This window comes from Pongo abelii, chromosome 9, assembly GCF_028885655.2.
Source record: "Pongo abelii isolate AG06213 chromosome 9, NHGRI_mPonAbe1-v2.0_pri, whole genome shotgun sequence".
NCBI classification, from domain to species: Eukaryota; Metazoa; Chordata; class Mammalia; order Primates; family Hominidae; genus Pongo; species Pongo abelii.
The window spans coordinates 60,506,511-60,520,702 of NC_071994.2; the positions used below are offsets into that span (position 1 = coordinate 60,506,511).

General features: G+C 35.6%; 1 protein-coding gene across 2 annotated transcripts in view; it reads left to right on the plus strand.

The window, feature by feature from the left end:
- The first annotated feature begins 1,164 nt into the window (after positions 1-1,164).
- Positions 1,165-14,192, plus strand: part of SOX6 (SRY-box transcription factor 6) — a 757,470-nt gene continuing 744,442 nt past the window's right edge. For both annotated transcript variants that reach the window (XM_054523662.2, XM_054523669.2), the window contains exon 1: positions 1,165-1,237. The gene's annotated coding sequence lies outside the window, so the exon portion shown is untranslated. The remainder of the gene's footprint in view (positions 1,238-14,192) is intronic.

The window sequence follows — 14,192 nt, forward strand, 5'->3', positions numbered from 1 at the left end:
GTAGAGACAAGATTTCACCATGTTGGCCAGGCTGTCCCTGAACTCCTGGCCTGTACTTGATCCTCCCACCTCGGCCTTCCAAAGTGCTGGGATTACAGGCATGAATCACCGTGCCTGGCCTCTAATGCTTATTTAAAAAAATATTATAGTACTATTCTTTGGAGACTAGAACTTTGGAATTTCTTACTACCTATCATTTGATACAGGGAAAAGCAGTTGATTTTTTTTTCTTTTTTGCTAATTTTTGTTCCTTCAAAGAACTGAGAGTAGTTGGAAAAAAGTAAAACTTCAAAACCATTAAACTATTGTTTTTATCTTTTTTTTTTACTTCCTTGCTAAGCAGTGTTTTAATAATAATAAACACCTTTAGCTGTTACAGTGTTTTTGAATATATAGTACTTTTTGCTTTGAGTAGAGAGGAAATTAATCTTTATTATCTATTCCTACAATGTTTCTGTTCCTCTTTTATTTCCTACTCCTTTTTTTTTCTTTCTAATTCTCATTAAAAGTTTAAGTTTTCATTAAGGACCTTGCTTCCTATGGGCTATCCACAACACATTAATCATAAACTATTTCTTTGGGTAAAATAAAACACCAAAAACTAACTTAACTATAAAAATCTTATTATAGCAAGACAATGCTATTCTACAGAAATATAATCTGAGTCACAAATGTGAATCACATATGTAATTTAAAATTTTCTAGTAGCCATACTAAAAAAGGTGAAAAGCAACAGGTGGAATTCATGTTTATAATGTATGTTATGTAACCCAATATATCAAATATAGTATTATTTCAATATGTAATTGTAAAAATTACTAATGAGAGATATTTTAGATTCTTTTCTTCAAAAATCTGGTGGTTACTTTATACTACAGCCCTTCTCAATTAAGGCTAGTGATATTTCTAGCACCTTAGAGCCCCATGTGGCTATTGGCTATCCCGTTGGACAGTGCAGGTTTAGGCTTTCCATAACAGAATGGGAGCAGGTCCTGTGCTGTACAGGGTAAACATGATTTACTCATGCTTTTAGTAACATTCCACTGTAATGTACTCTAATAATAGGTCATTAATCTATGTTTGACCCAGGATTTTTTTAGTTTCTAGAGTGGGAAAGGGCTCCAAAGTACTGAAATTTATTTTTTGCAACTTTTCCAACAGGACTGTTTTGCCGGATTCTAAATGACAACTTTTAAATCAGAGCCTTGAAATCTACAGAAGTCCAATATATACTGAGGTAATTTGCATATTCTAATGAGCAGCAAGAGACATAAAAGACCTAACGAAAATTAAAAGACATGGCCGGGCGCAATGGCTCACGCCTGTAATCCCAGCACTTTGGGAGGCCGAGGCGGGTGGATCGCAAGGTCAAGAGATCGAGACCATTCTGGCCAACATGGTGAAACCCCGTCTCTACTAAAAGTACAAAAATTAGCTGGGCGTGGTGGTGCTCGCCTGTAGTCCCAGCTACTCGGGAGGCTGAGGCAGGAGAATTGCTTGAACCCGGGAGGCGGAGGTTGCAGTGAGCCGAGATGTGCCACTGCATTCCAGCCTGGCGACAGAGCAAGACTCTGTCTCAAACAAAAAAAAAAAAAAAAAAAGAAAATTAAAAGACACATTTGAAACAACTGGTAGGTAAATAACAAAGGTATTTATAATAACCACTTTTTTATGAGGGAAATTTTTCTGAGGGAAAAACAATGAACATGACATTGTATGAAAAGAACTTTGAAAGTTTAGTAATTTTAGGGAAGTTGGAAATGAAACAAAAGTTCCATGGAAGCAGATGTTTTTTTTCCATACAACAATGCTGTACATAATTTCTTGTTCGCTAGGATAATCTACATAAACCTATTTGAACTATAAGATAGCTAAACTAATTATCATTTGCAGTAATAAATAGTGTTGCAATGCTAAAAGTAAAATAATTCGTATTTTATTATTTCTAATACTTTTGAAAAATTATGTAGAATTCTTTGGAAGATGAGGAAGGAGTTAAATGGAGGCATAGATGTTTTTAACAACTAAGTGGTTCATGATGGAGGTTATATTTTCTAGCTTTTTATTATGGAAATTAAAAAACATATTCACACATGGGCAGAATCGTGAGTATGGACACCATGTGCTTAGTGGGGAAGTAAAACATTTTTGGCAAAGAAAACTTGGATCACAGTTTTCTCCATTGGTCACCAAGTGACAGGAGCAACTTGAGATGATTTAGTAGCTGCCTGATTTGAGTTCTGCAGGAGTGGAAGGAGCTGGGGAGGTGTAGTTGTGACAGTATAGACTGCATTGCTTCATGGATTGAGTAAATTGATACATGGTTTAGTGTTTTGCAGACCAGTGACTGAATTCTGGAAGTAGGCAGTGTAGGATTCCTGGGTTTGGCTGTTCCTTCTTTTATCTTTTATCTATTATTATTAACTCTAGATACTTTGCTTGGTTTCTTGTTTAGTTTCAAAATTGTGCAAATTTTATACTCATATGAATTTTAGAGTTACTAGCTATTAGGAAAACTTAAATTTTTAGGAACAAAGTATGATTTCTCCTTTTTAAATTTTTTATTACATATTTATTTATTGTTTCCACAACAGCACATGTATGATTTCTCTAAGCAGGCATATTCTGAATGTATTATCCATATGAAATAAAATGTTGTTTATATTGTGAAGTAAATGATTTATGTAATGTAAAATAGAGGACTATTTTGTCTATATTCTCAAATTTTTCTTTTAAAAACAATTTAGTAAAAGATTTTGGCAATGTAATGCATTGTATTCTACCGTTATAACTGTATTTTTTTCTAGTTTTTTATTAGTTTGTAAGTGATTGGTAAAATTTTTTTTCTGATGTTTTTGGCCACCTCATACTTGCAGAAAATTTCTTAGGTATAGTTTGGATGCACCTATTAGCATAAGGCCATGTGCTGTCTAAGAAAAAACCTGATTCAGAAATCAGAAAGTCTGGGGTCGCTGTGGCTCTGTCAGTTAATGCTGTGTCACCTTGGATAAATCACTTGTCTTTCTGGATCTCAGTTTTTTATTTGTAAAAGAAGAGGGTCGGCTAGATGATTTCTAAGATACTTCAAGGTGGCAGCATGATATAGTAGAGAGAATATTTGTTTGGAATCAGTCACACCTGGCTTTCATTCATTCACAAATATTTATTGAGAGCTATTATTTATTGTGCCAGGCATGGGAAATATAACAATTAACAGTATAAATAATTGAACTAATTAGTCTCTGCCTTTATGGAGCTTATATTCTAGTTTGGTAGACAATAAAAAGACAACTACATAAAACAATTATAATATACAGTAAGTGCCATAAGGAAAAAACAAGGGACTGTGACAGTATGGTGTGGGTCTGCTTCAAAAGGTAGTGATTCAGGGTGAGATGGAGCTAGCTAGGTAATTAATGGGGAAGTGTTTTAGGTAAAGGGAACAGCATGTGAAATGGCCTTGAGGCTGAAAAGAGCTTAGTGTGTTCTAGTAACTAAGGACATGAATAGACAATTCTCAAAAGAAGATATACAAATGGCTAACAAACATATGAAAAAATGCTCAACATCACTAATGATCAGGGAAATGCAAGTCAAAACCACAATGTGATACCACCTTACTCCTGCAAGAATGGCCATAATTAAAAAAATCAAAAAACAATAGACGTTGGCATGGATGTGGTGAACAGGGAACACTTCTACACTGCTGGTGGGAATGTAAAACTAGTACAGCCACTATGGAAAATGGCGTGGAGATTCCTTAAAGAACTAAAAGGAGAACTACCATTTGATCCAGCAATCCCACTACTGGGTATCTACCCAGAGGGAAAGAAGCCATTATATGAAAAAGATACTTGCACTCGCATGTTTTTAGCAGCACAATTCACAATTGCAAAATCATGGAACCAACTCAAATGCCCATCACTCAATGAGTGGATAAAGAAACTGTGGCGCGCGCGTGTGTGTGTGTGTGTGTGTGTGTGTGTGTGTGTGTGTGTATGTATGGAATACTACTCAGCCATAAAAAGGAATGAATTAACAGCATTTGCAGTGACCTGGATGAGATTGGAGACTATTATTCTAAGTGAAGTAACTCAGGAATGGAAAACCAAACATCGTCTGTTTTCACTGGTATGTGGGAGCTAAATTATGAGGATGCAAAGGCATAAGAATGATATGATGGACTTTGGGGATTTGTAGGGAAGCGTGAGAGGGGGATGAGGGATAAAAGACTACACATGTGGTGCAGTGTAGACTGCTTAGGTGATGGGTGCACCAAAATCTCACAAATCACCACTAAAGAACTTACCCATGTAACCAAATACCACGTGTACCCCAATCACTTATGGAAAAAAAGAAACAGATAACATTTTGAGCTGAGAAAAAAAAAAGAAAGATGATCAGTAAGTATTAGAGTATAGTGAAAAGAGGGGAGACTGGCATAAGGTGAGGTTGGAAAGATAGGCAGAGCTTTTAGATCATGAAATGAAGTTTGGATTTCATCTTAAGTGCCATTTTAAGATTTTATCTTAAAAGTAAACCATTGTAGGGTTTTCTTTTTGAAAGTGTCTCCTTCTGTCGTCCAGGCTGGAGTGCAGTAGCATGATCATGGCTAACTGGAGCTTCCATCTCCGAGGCTCAAGTGATCCTCCTGTCTCCACCCCCTAGTAGCTGGGACTATAGGCCCACCATGCCTGGCTAACATTTTTTTTTCTTGTAGAGATGGGGTTTCATCATATTGCCCAGGCTAGTCTTGAACTCTTGGACTCAAGTGATCCACCCGCCTTGGCCTCTCAAAGTGCTGGGATTACAGGTATGAGCCTGTACTGTGCCTGGCCTGCTGTAAGGTTTTTAGCAGGAGAGTGATTTATTTGATGTCTTAAGACATTTACTCTTATTACGGTATGGAGAATGGATTGGAGGAGGTCAAGAGTAGAAGTGAAGCTGTTGCATAGTTCAGGTGAGAAATAATGGGGACCTGGGTTAAGGTGGTAGAGGTGGAGCTGAAGAGATATGGAGCAATTCAAGATATATCTTAGAATGAGAAACAACAGGATTTGCTGATGGATTAGAATTGGGGATAATGAAAAGGAAAATAAAAAGACGGCTCTTAGGTTTCTGGCTTGAACAACTTATGGACAAATTTTCTGTTTACCCAAATGGGAGGGGACAGATTTGGGTGGGTAGGCATCATGATTTGTTAATCTTTTTCTCTGGACACATTAAATTTATAATGTTTTTGAGATCTATATGTGGAAATACCAAGAAACGAAGTAGATAGATAGTCAAATCTGAAGCTCACAAAAGTCATGGCTAAGTATAGATATATCTGGGAGTTATCAATAAAGGGATGGTATTCAAATCCATGGGAATGGATAAGGTCATCCAGGAAAAGAGATAGATTTCAGACGGCTCTGGCCTGACTCTGAGAAACCCTATAACTTGTAAGTCGGGTAAAAGAGGTAGATTCAACACTGGAGGCTAAGAGGTAGTAACTCTTAATACGGATGAAATAAACCAGGAGATACAGTATTTGGAGGCCAAGAGAGCTCAGGGTTTCAAGAAGGAGGAAGTTGATGATTTCATTGAATGCTGATGAGAAGTAAAGATAAGCACAGAGAAATGGCCATTGGACTTGGCAATGTTTGATTTGAGTTCTGGCTCGTCCACTTATTAGTTGTATGACCTTGAACACTTCATTTCACATCATTGAGTCTTAGTTTTCTCACCTTCTCAAAAGGTACTTCTCACTTGGGGTTATTCTAAGGATTAATGAACTAACACATTTACTTGAATACTACCTGAAAAATATGGGATGCAGAGTTGATATTAATTCTTTTCTTCTCTAGTTTTATGATAATTTTAGAAACTTTGAATAGGGTACACCTATCCCTCCCTTCAAGATGTTAATTTTGTTTTGGAAAATTCTGCTCTTCAGTGAAAAGCTACAAAACAGAAAATATTTTCATTAATTCTAATAGGAAAAGTTATAATGCATTTTATACCAATCCAAGATACCCTCTCTTTTCACAAAAAAATATAGCATTTGATGAACAATGAAAGCAAGCATAAATAAGTAATAAATAGCATTTGAAAGTAAATAAATATAGATTATACATAAATTATAAAGTAATAAAGTTTTATTGTACTGCTGAACGAATTAAAGAATTGATAATGGATGGCTTGTAGAGGAGAAGTGTGAGATATTCATTCTTTGGAAGGTGCATTCTTCTTTCTGCACCATTTTCTGCATCAATTTTTTTTTAGACTTTTAGGAGCTCATGATTATCTTGGCTTCACATGAGCTTAACTTGAAGTTATAGCACAGAAAGTTACTGTGTTAGGCCATTTTTGCATTGCTATAAAGAAATACCTGAGACTGGGAAATTTATAAAGAAAAGAGGTTTAATTGACTCACAGTTCTGCAGGTTGTACAGAAAGCATGGCAGTGGCATCTGCTTGGCTTCTGGGGAGGCCTCAGGGAGCTTTTTCTTATAGTGGAAGGCAAAGGAGGAACAGACTTCTCACATGGTGAGAAGGGGGCAGGTGCCACACACTTCTTTTTTTTTTTGAGACAGAGTCTTGCTATGTTGGCCAGGCTGGAGTGCAGTCGCATGATCTCAACTCACTGCAACCTCCACCTCTTGAGTTCAAGTGATTTTCGTGCCTCAGCCTCCCAAGTAGCTGGGACTACCAGGGCATGTGGCCATGCCCAGCTAATTTTTGTATTTTTAGTGGAGACTGGGTTTTGCTGTGTTGGCCAGGCTGGTCTCGAACTCCTGACCTCAAGTGATTTACCCTCCTCAGCCTCCCAAAGTGCTGGGATTACAGGTGTGAGCCAGCATGCCTGGCCAGGTGCCACACACTTTTAAAAAACCATTTCTTATGAGAACTCACTATCACGAGGACAGCAATAAGACATTCATGAGAGATCCGCTCCCATGACCCACCAGGCCCCTCCCACCAGGCCCCTCTGTCGACACTGGGATTTACATTTCAGCATGAGATTTGGGTGGGGATAAATATCCAATTGTATCAGCTACTTTTAGAGTTGTACAAGATGCCACCTCTTCATTCTGTATTGGCAATGCAAAACATTTTGGGTCATTTAAACGTGGTACACATGCATATTTTTCCTGATGATATTCTCTGACTAGAAGTTGTGTTGAGTAAATTAGTAAGTGTTTTGCCAGAAAGTAATGTCAAAACATCACATCTTATAGTATATTTATTTAGTGAATTTTTTTGTGTGAAAAGTTATTATTCTGAGGAGAAAAATATGTTACCTGAAAAGTAATGCAATTTGTCTAGAGCCATTTTAAACTAATAAGTTGCTATCCGGTGTAAGTCTTTATTTACCGATCATCTACCCCACGCATGGCTATGTTAGGCTCTATGAGGATAAAGAAAAAGTTTATAATTTAATGAGTAGCTTTAAGCAGGCAGAGTTTTTAGGTAATTCTTAATTATAAAGGGAATTAGCAAGAAGGCAAAAGCCATTTATTAATGAGATCTCTCTCTAATAATGCAAAATACTTCCTCAAGTGAACAAAATTTGAAAGCATAAGATATATTATCTGGAAATGAGAGAATCTCATTACAAAAAATGTAGGTATATTTTTAAACTATGTGTTTTTTTTTTTAAATTTACTTTTATTTGGCACCTATACCGTCAAACTATCAAACTACCTTGTGGGGAATCATAAAGCCACTTTGGCAGATGCATAAGAATGTGGATGCATCAGAGGACCACTGTCTAGGCAGGTCAAATCTTTATTTCATATTGAGCTTGTGCATCTAAGGCACATGTATTTCTTGGCAAAAATCTGAATTTTCTGCTGAAAGGCTTGACATAAGCAAACATAAGATCAATGAATTTCAAGGTTTCATTAGGTCTCTATGCCCTAAGTATCCATGTATAACTTCTATTGGCATAATACTTTAAAAGGAAATATATTTGGTAAATTACTTGTTTCCCCTTTTCAAACTATAAAGTAGCTATATGGTAGTTTTAATAAACTACTGTGTGACTGTTATTACTGTTTGCTGTTGGAAATACCTTGGTCTCAGAGCAGTAACATATGCAAATTGAAAATCAACCCAAAATACTTTCTTACCTGAATATTATAGACAGAGACTTAATTCTATTTCTCTCTGATTATTTTCTTTTTGTTTTGATATTAGATTCAGTTCCTAGTATAGTAACCCATCTGATGAAGGGGGTTTGTAGGCATCCCTAAATCTGAAAATCTGAAAAAGTGGATTAAGATGAACTCAGGGGCATTCTTTACTTTGCTGAAAGTAATTCTGTGTGGCTTACTTCAATTTATTTACTTTTTTCTCTAGAATTACTGTAAAGGTTTTCTATTTCACTCATTATAGCACAGTGTTTTTCACATTTGAATAGACTGCATCAACATGAATTCTTTATAAGGACCTTAAAAACAAACTTTGCCAAGTCCCAGAATACAGAAGTGAATTCACATCCCAATACTCAGCTGCCTCATGAATAAAGGAGAGCTTGTGCCTGACACTTTGAAGCTGTAGCTGTTAAACCATACAGAATATTTACCTCAATAAATCATTATAAGAAACTAAGGTACAATTATACCCACAGAGAAAAAGAATTCAAAACACTGATTTATGTGTTCAGTGCCTATTCCCTTTCCCTACCATGTTTTGAATTTTGTGTATGTTTGTCATCTTTGGCTGTTCCTATGTATCTTTAAACTAATGGGTTCTGCTTTTTTTTTTTTTTTTAACATTCCTCATTAAGTTTGTTATTTTTCTTTGACACACAGACATGATTTGCATAGTGTACTAAGTTTTACATTTAAAACTAACTATATCTCATTTCTTAAAGCTGAAAAAGAAAATGGAAAAAGTGACTAATTTATTTTAAATAAAACACTGCTTCTTTGCTTAATTTGTGAGCATTCGAACTGAAATTCCATATTAAGGATTTTATTTGGCATTTATTTTGGAGTACTACTGGGAAAGAATAAAGAACTGGGTTATAACTAGGAAGTAGACCACTACCTTTAAGATCCACTCATTATTGAATGATTTCGCTTATTTAAAGTGATAACACTATTATGGAAAGGTACATCTATTCACCAGTGTGCATTTTTTCATTCTAAAAGTAAAAACAAAATCCGAAGGTGAAAATAAACCAGTAACATAGAGAAAGAAATGATAGTGAACATGACAAAGAGTCAATGTGCAGATAGGAGAATTTTTGCCTAGAATAATTTATTAGGGCCATCCAGATATAGCAGAAAAAAATGGTTTTCTAATGGTATGCTATTAAAATAATAAAGTATATTAAAATGGCTAATTTGTCATTTTAATGAAAATGTACAGGGTCTCAAATCCAAAAATCCAAACTCAAATTCCTCTCCCCCTCCAGACCCAACTCTGGAACTCTGGAGTGAACTCCCTCCTACCCCCTATATCTTAGCTCCCTCCACCCAACCCCTCTCTGCTTCTCGTTCTCCGGCATGTTTGCTGGACCCTTTTTTCCACTGCCCTTTTCTAAACATGACCACTACTAGAAAATACCGTCTCACACTATATATATATATTTTTTTTTTTTTTTAATTTTTTTTGTGTGATAGGTTCTCACTCTTTCACCCAGGCTGGAAAGTGCAGTGATTCAATCATAGCTCACTACAGCCTTGACCTCCCAGGCTTAAGTGATCCTCCAGCCTCAGCCTCCTGAGTAGCTGAGACCACAGGAATGTGTTACTATACCCAGCTAATTAAAAAAACTTTTTTTTTTGGTAGAAATGGGGTCTCCTTTGTTGTCCAGGCTGGTCTCAAACTGGGGGCCTCAAGTGATCCTCCAGCCTCGGCCTCCCAAAGTGCTGCGATTACAGGTGTGAGCTACTGCACCCAGCCTCCTCTCACAATATCTTATAGCATAAACGGACACAATAATGAACCTCGCTAGTCTTACTGATTTAAACATTGGTCAAGATCAGATTTGCACAATCAAATTACAAATTCTCCATTCTGTAAATTTCCCCCTTTCAATTGGAGAGTTGAATCCACTTATAACTAGTGTAATTATTGATTAGGAAGACTTACTTCAGCCATTTTGCTATTTGTTTTCTATGTGTCATTTCTTTGTTCACATTTCTCCATTACTACCTTCTTTTGTGTTAATTAGATATGTTCTATTGTACTGTTTTTATTCCTTTCTCATTTCTTTTACTAAAATACATTTTGGTTATTTTCTTAGTGATTTTCCTGGAGATTACAATTAACATCTTAATATAGAATGATTTAGTTTGAATTACTACCAACTTAATTTCAATAGAATATAAAACTTTGCTTCTATATAAGCTCCATTCTTGCCTCTGGATGTTGTGATTGTCACAGATTACATCTTTATACATTGTATGCCCATCAACATAGTTTTTTTTTTCCCCGTAGAGATGGAGTTTTGCTCTGTTGTCCAGGCTGGAGTGCAGTGGCACTATCATAGCTCACTGTAACCTTGAACTCCTGGGTTCAAGCCATCCTCCCGCCTCAGCCTCCCAAGTAGCTAAGACCACAGGTACATGCCAGTATGCCTGGCTAATTTTTAACTTTGTTTTGTAGGGACGAGGTCTCGCTATATTGCCCAGGCTGATCTTGGATTCCTGGCATCAAGTGATCCTCCTGCCTCGACCTTCCAAAGTATTGGGATTACAGGTGTGAGCTACCACACCTAGTCTAAATGCCTAATTCTTTATGCGTATAAGCAGAAGGGATGGAAGACTAGATGATTTCTAGTTTCTTTCTTTTTTTTTTCTTTTTTGAGACAGAGTCTTGCTCTGTCGCCCAGGCAGGAGTGCCATGTCATGATTTTGGCTCATTGCAACCTCCACCTCCTGGGTTCAAGCGATTCTCCTGCCTCAGCCTTCCGAGTAGCTGGGATTACAGGTGCCTACTATCATGGCTGGCTAATTTTTGTATTTTTAGTAGAGACGGGATTTCACCATGTTGGACAGGCTGGTCTCGAACTCCTGACCTCAGGTGATCCGCCCGCCTCAGCCTCCCAAAGTGTTGGGATTACAGGCATGAGCCACCATGCCTGGCCTGATGCCTAGTTTCTTTTAGTTTGCTTCATGACAAATATATATTTTTTCCTGTTAAATAATGTTTTAAAAAGTTGTCAAGAGTGTATTTGAATATTCTTGCTGGAAAATTATTTAAATTTTCTTTCCCTTTCAAAAAAATTTCCTATAATTTGTACTTTAGTTTATCCAGAAGGTAACCTAGTTTATTCAGAAGGTATCCAGAAGGCTGGTTACTGAACTGTGTTTTGTAAAGCCCACCTATAAACTGGGTAGTATTCAGTTTAGATTAATTAATTTATAAAGTTGAATTTGGACATTCTATAGGTACATATAATGTTCTACACCTTCTTAACTTGTTACCCGTGTAATTAGGGAATTTCACTAAGCTTTATTCATTCCACATGTATTTGTTGAATACCTGGCATGTGCTAAGTCCTATGCTAAGAGCCTGTTTTCTGACATCAATGTGAGCATAACAATACCTATTTTGCAGGATTATTGTGGTGGTGTATATAAAATGTTTACCAAAGTCCCTGATACAAAGATGTTCAATAAATGGTTACATACTTTTTTTTTTTTAATAAAAGGCTGCTATTGTTTGCCTAGCTTGTTGTCACTCTGTTATCCATTTGGTCTTTTGCATTTTTTGCATTGTAATTAACAGCAGAAATATAAGTGGGAGAATAGGGAACTTGTCTTTTTGTTACAATACTTTGCACACAGTAGGTTCCATGTATTTCCAGAAGGGAAACTCATTGTAATTCTTGAAACAAAGTAAATTCAAGGAATGAAATGAAGATCATTTTAGCTGAATTGATTACAATATCTGGTTTTAGGCTTTCTGGCAATCCAGAATAAATGAAAATCATAATATTTAATAAAAAGGAAGCATATGTGTTTCTTAAATGATACAAACTTTTGTCTATCATTCAACTCTAAAAGGAAGTTATTGCATTGTTCTTTATGTAACTAATTCGGAGTTTGATTGACAGTGCCTTTAGCAGCAGATTAGATTTGTTGATTTGACAAAAGAGCTGTTAAAAAGTGAAAGGTTAGATGGAAGTTGTATTATTGGTAAGAGAGGTCATTTCACTGAGCTTTATTCATTCATTCTACAAGTATTTGTTGAGTACCTGGGGGTGAGAGAAAAATAGAAAAGTTTAGGTGTATGAACACTATTTGCAAGATATATTACACAGTGGTGCTCTTAAGAGAAATACAAATTCTTCTGTGTTGGGACTCATAAGTGATGTTCCATGGGTAAAATTTTAAAACATAAGCCATCAGGTTTAAGCACATTGTAAAAAAAGGTGAAATAACAAACACAAAAGCGCAAATAAATGTTTATAGTTGGTTTGTTTTTGATGAGAGAGAGGAGTAAAAGCCAGGTATATTGTTGTTTTACAGCATTCCAGACAGTATCTTCCCCCTTTACTTTCTATTTCTAGTTTATATTATTATGAAATACTTTGACAAACTGAAAAGCAAAAACTGTCTTTGTAATTTAAAGAAGTCTTTGTATTTAAAAAAAATTTTGGGACTAGAACTTGGCACAGAGGTCTCTATCTTGAATAGTCTTTTTCATAACAAATATTCAAGAGCCATTTTTTAATTAAACGAAAATTTAAAAGAATGTTTCTGGCAATGGCAAGACGTTATACATTCATAAAAATAATAAAATGTTTTCATTACCAGGTGTTCTAAGAATCTTAACATGAACCAGTTTACAAGTGTAATTTGATCACTTAGCATCGGTGTATATGGAATAATTGGAGATACCCTCATAGACGTTAGTTCATATTTATAAACTATATATTTTTTATTTTGTGTATCACACTGATCAGTGTGATTTGATCATGTAGTAAACCATGCTATGCATATACTGTGTAACTTATTAAAGTACAAACATATAAGATACATTTTAAATGCTGTAGTAAGTTCAAATTTCCTACCATTTGTCATCTTACAATAATTGTTTTATTCATTTATTTATTTGCTAAATGTTCAAAGCAAATGTATTCCTTAAAGATATGTGTGGGGAAGAATTTACATATATACATATGAAGGATTATATATATATATATGAATCATTATATATATGTATATATATTTTAGGTAGTTTCTTCTTTGACATAGACCATTTCAATGGGATATAAAATACAATATTCAGGATTTTTCTTTCCTTGTTCATAAAATATTACAGTACAACACAGGCTTTCTGAAGGTGCCTGGGACATCAAACACCTTCAGAAGATCTGGGACTCAGGAAAAGAAGGGTGGCCAGTGGGCTTGGAATGGGGAGTTTTCAAAATTCTCCATGGCTAAAGGGAATGAGAGGATACTAATGGGAAAAAGTGACTGAATTTCAGAGCTAGCCAGTGTCCTTAGACTTCAAGAAGGTCTGGAAATGGAGGGTTCTGATGTTTGTAGGAGTGTCCTCCAGTGGTCTGACTCAGAAAACATACAAAGTAAATTTAACAATTTACATAGTTACCAAGTTTTCCCTAAGTAGCATTCTCATTACTTTCTGGTACATGGATGCATGCTTTATTTCATAGAAAGATTTAAGGAATTCAGAGAAACTACCTGTTGTAAAAAAGACCAGTAGAGGATTAAAAAAATATGTTCTGTAGTAAGTGATTGGAAATTACTTATTTCTATAGGTTGATATAAGATACCTGAATCCAATCTTTGGGTCCTGAGTAAAATGATCAGAATCATTTTTGACAGTGTTTTCCCATTGTCCCAGTACTTTTAAGCTATTCAGCTTTATATCCTCTCCTTTCAGCTGCCTAAATTGTTGGTATTAAGAATCAGAATTATTTACTATTCTGTGCTAAATTAGTCCAAGTGATTTCCCAGCCAGAGATATAGAAATAAAAATTCGTTCACTCTATTTCCAAAATTGTACTTTGTGAACTGAATTGATATTAGGGTGGTATCTGAATTCTATGGTATTGTTGTGATACACATACTTCTCTGAATATCTCAATCATAAAGAACAGGAGGAGTGCCGATTCTTCTTCTTCCCAAATGTGTTATCTCATCTTCATTCTCCAAATGCAGAGTATAGTATGGAAAATATCTATAAAGTTGCATATCCTTTTTTTTTTTTTTGAGACGGAG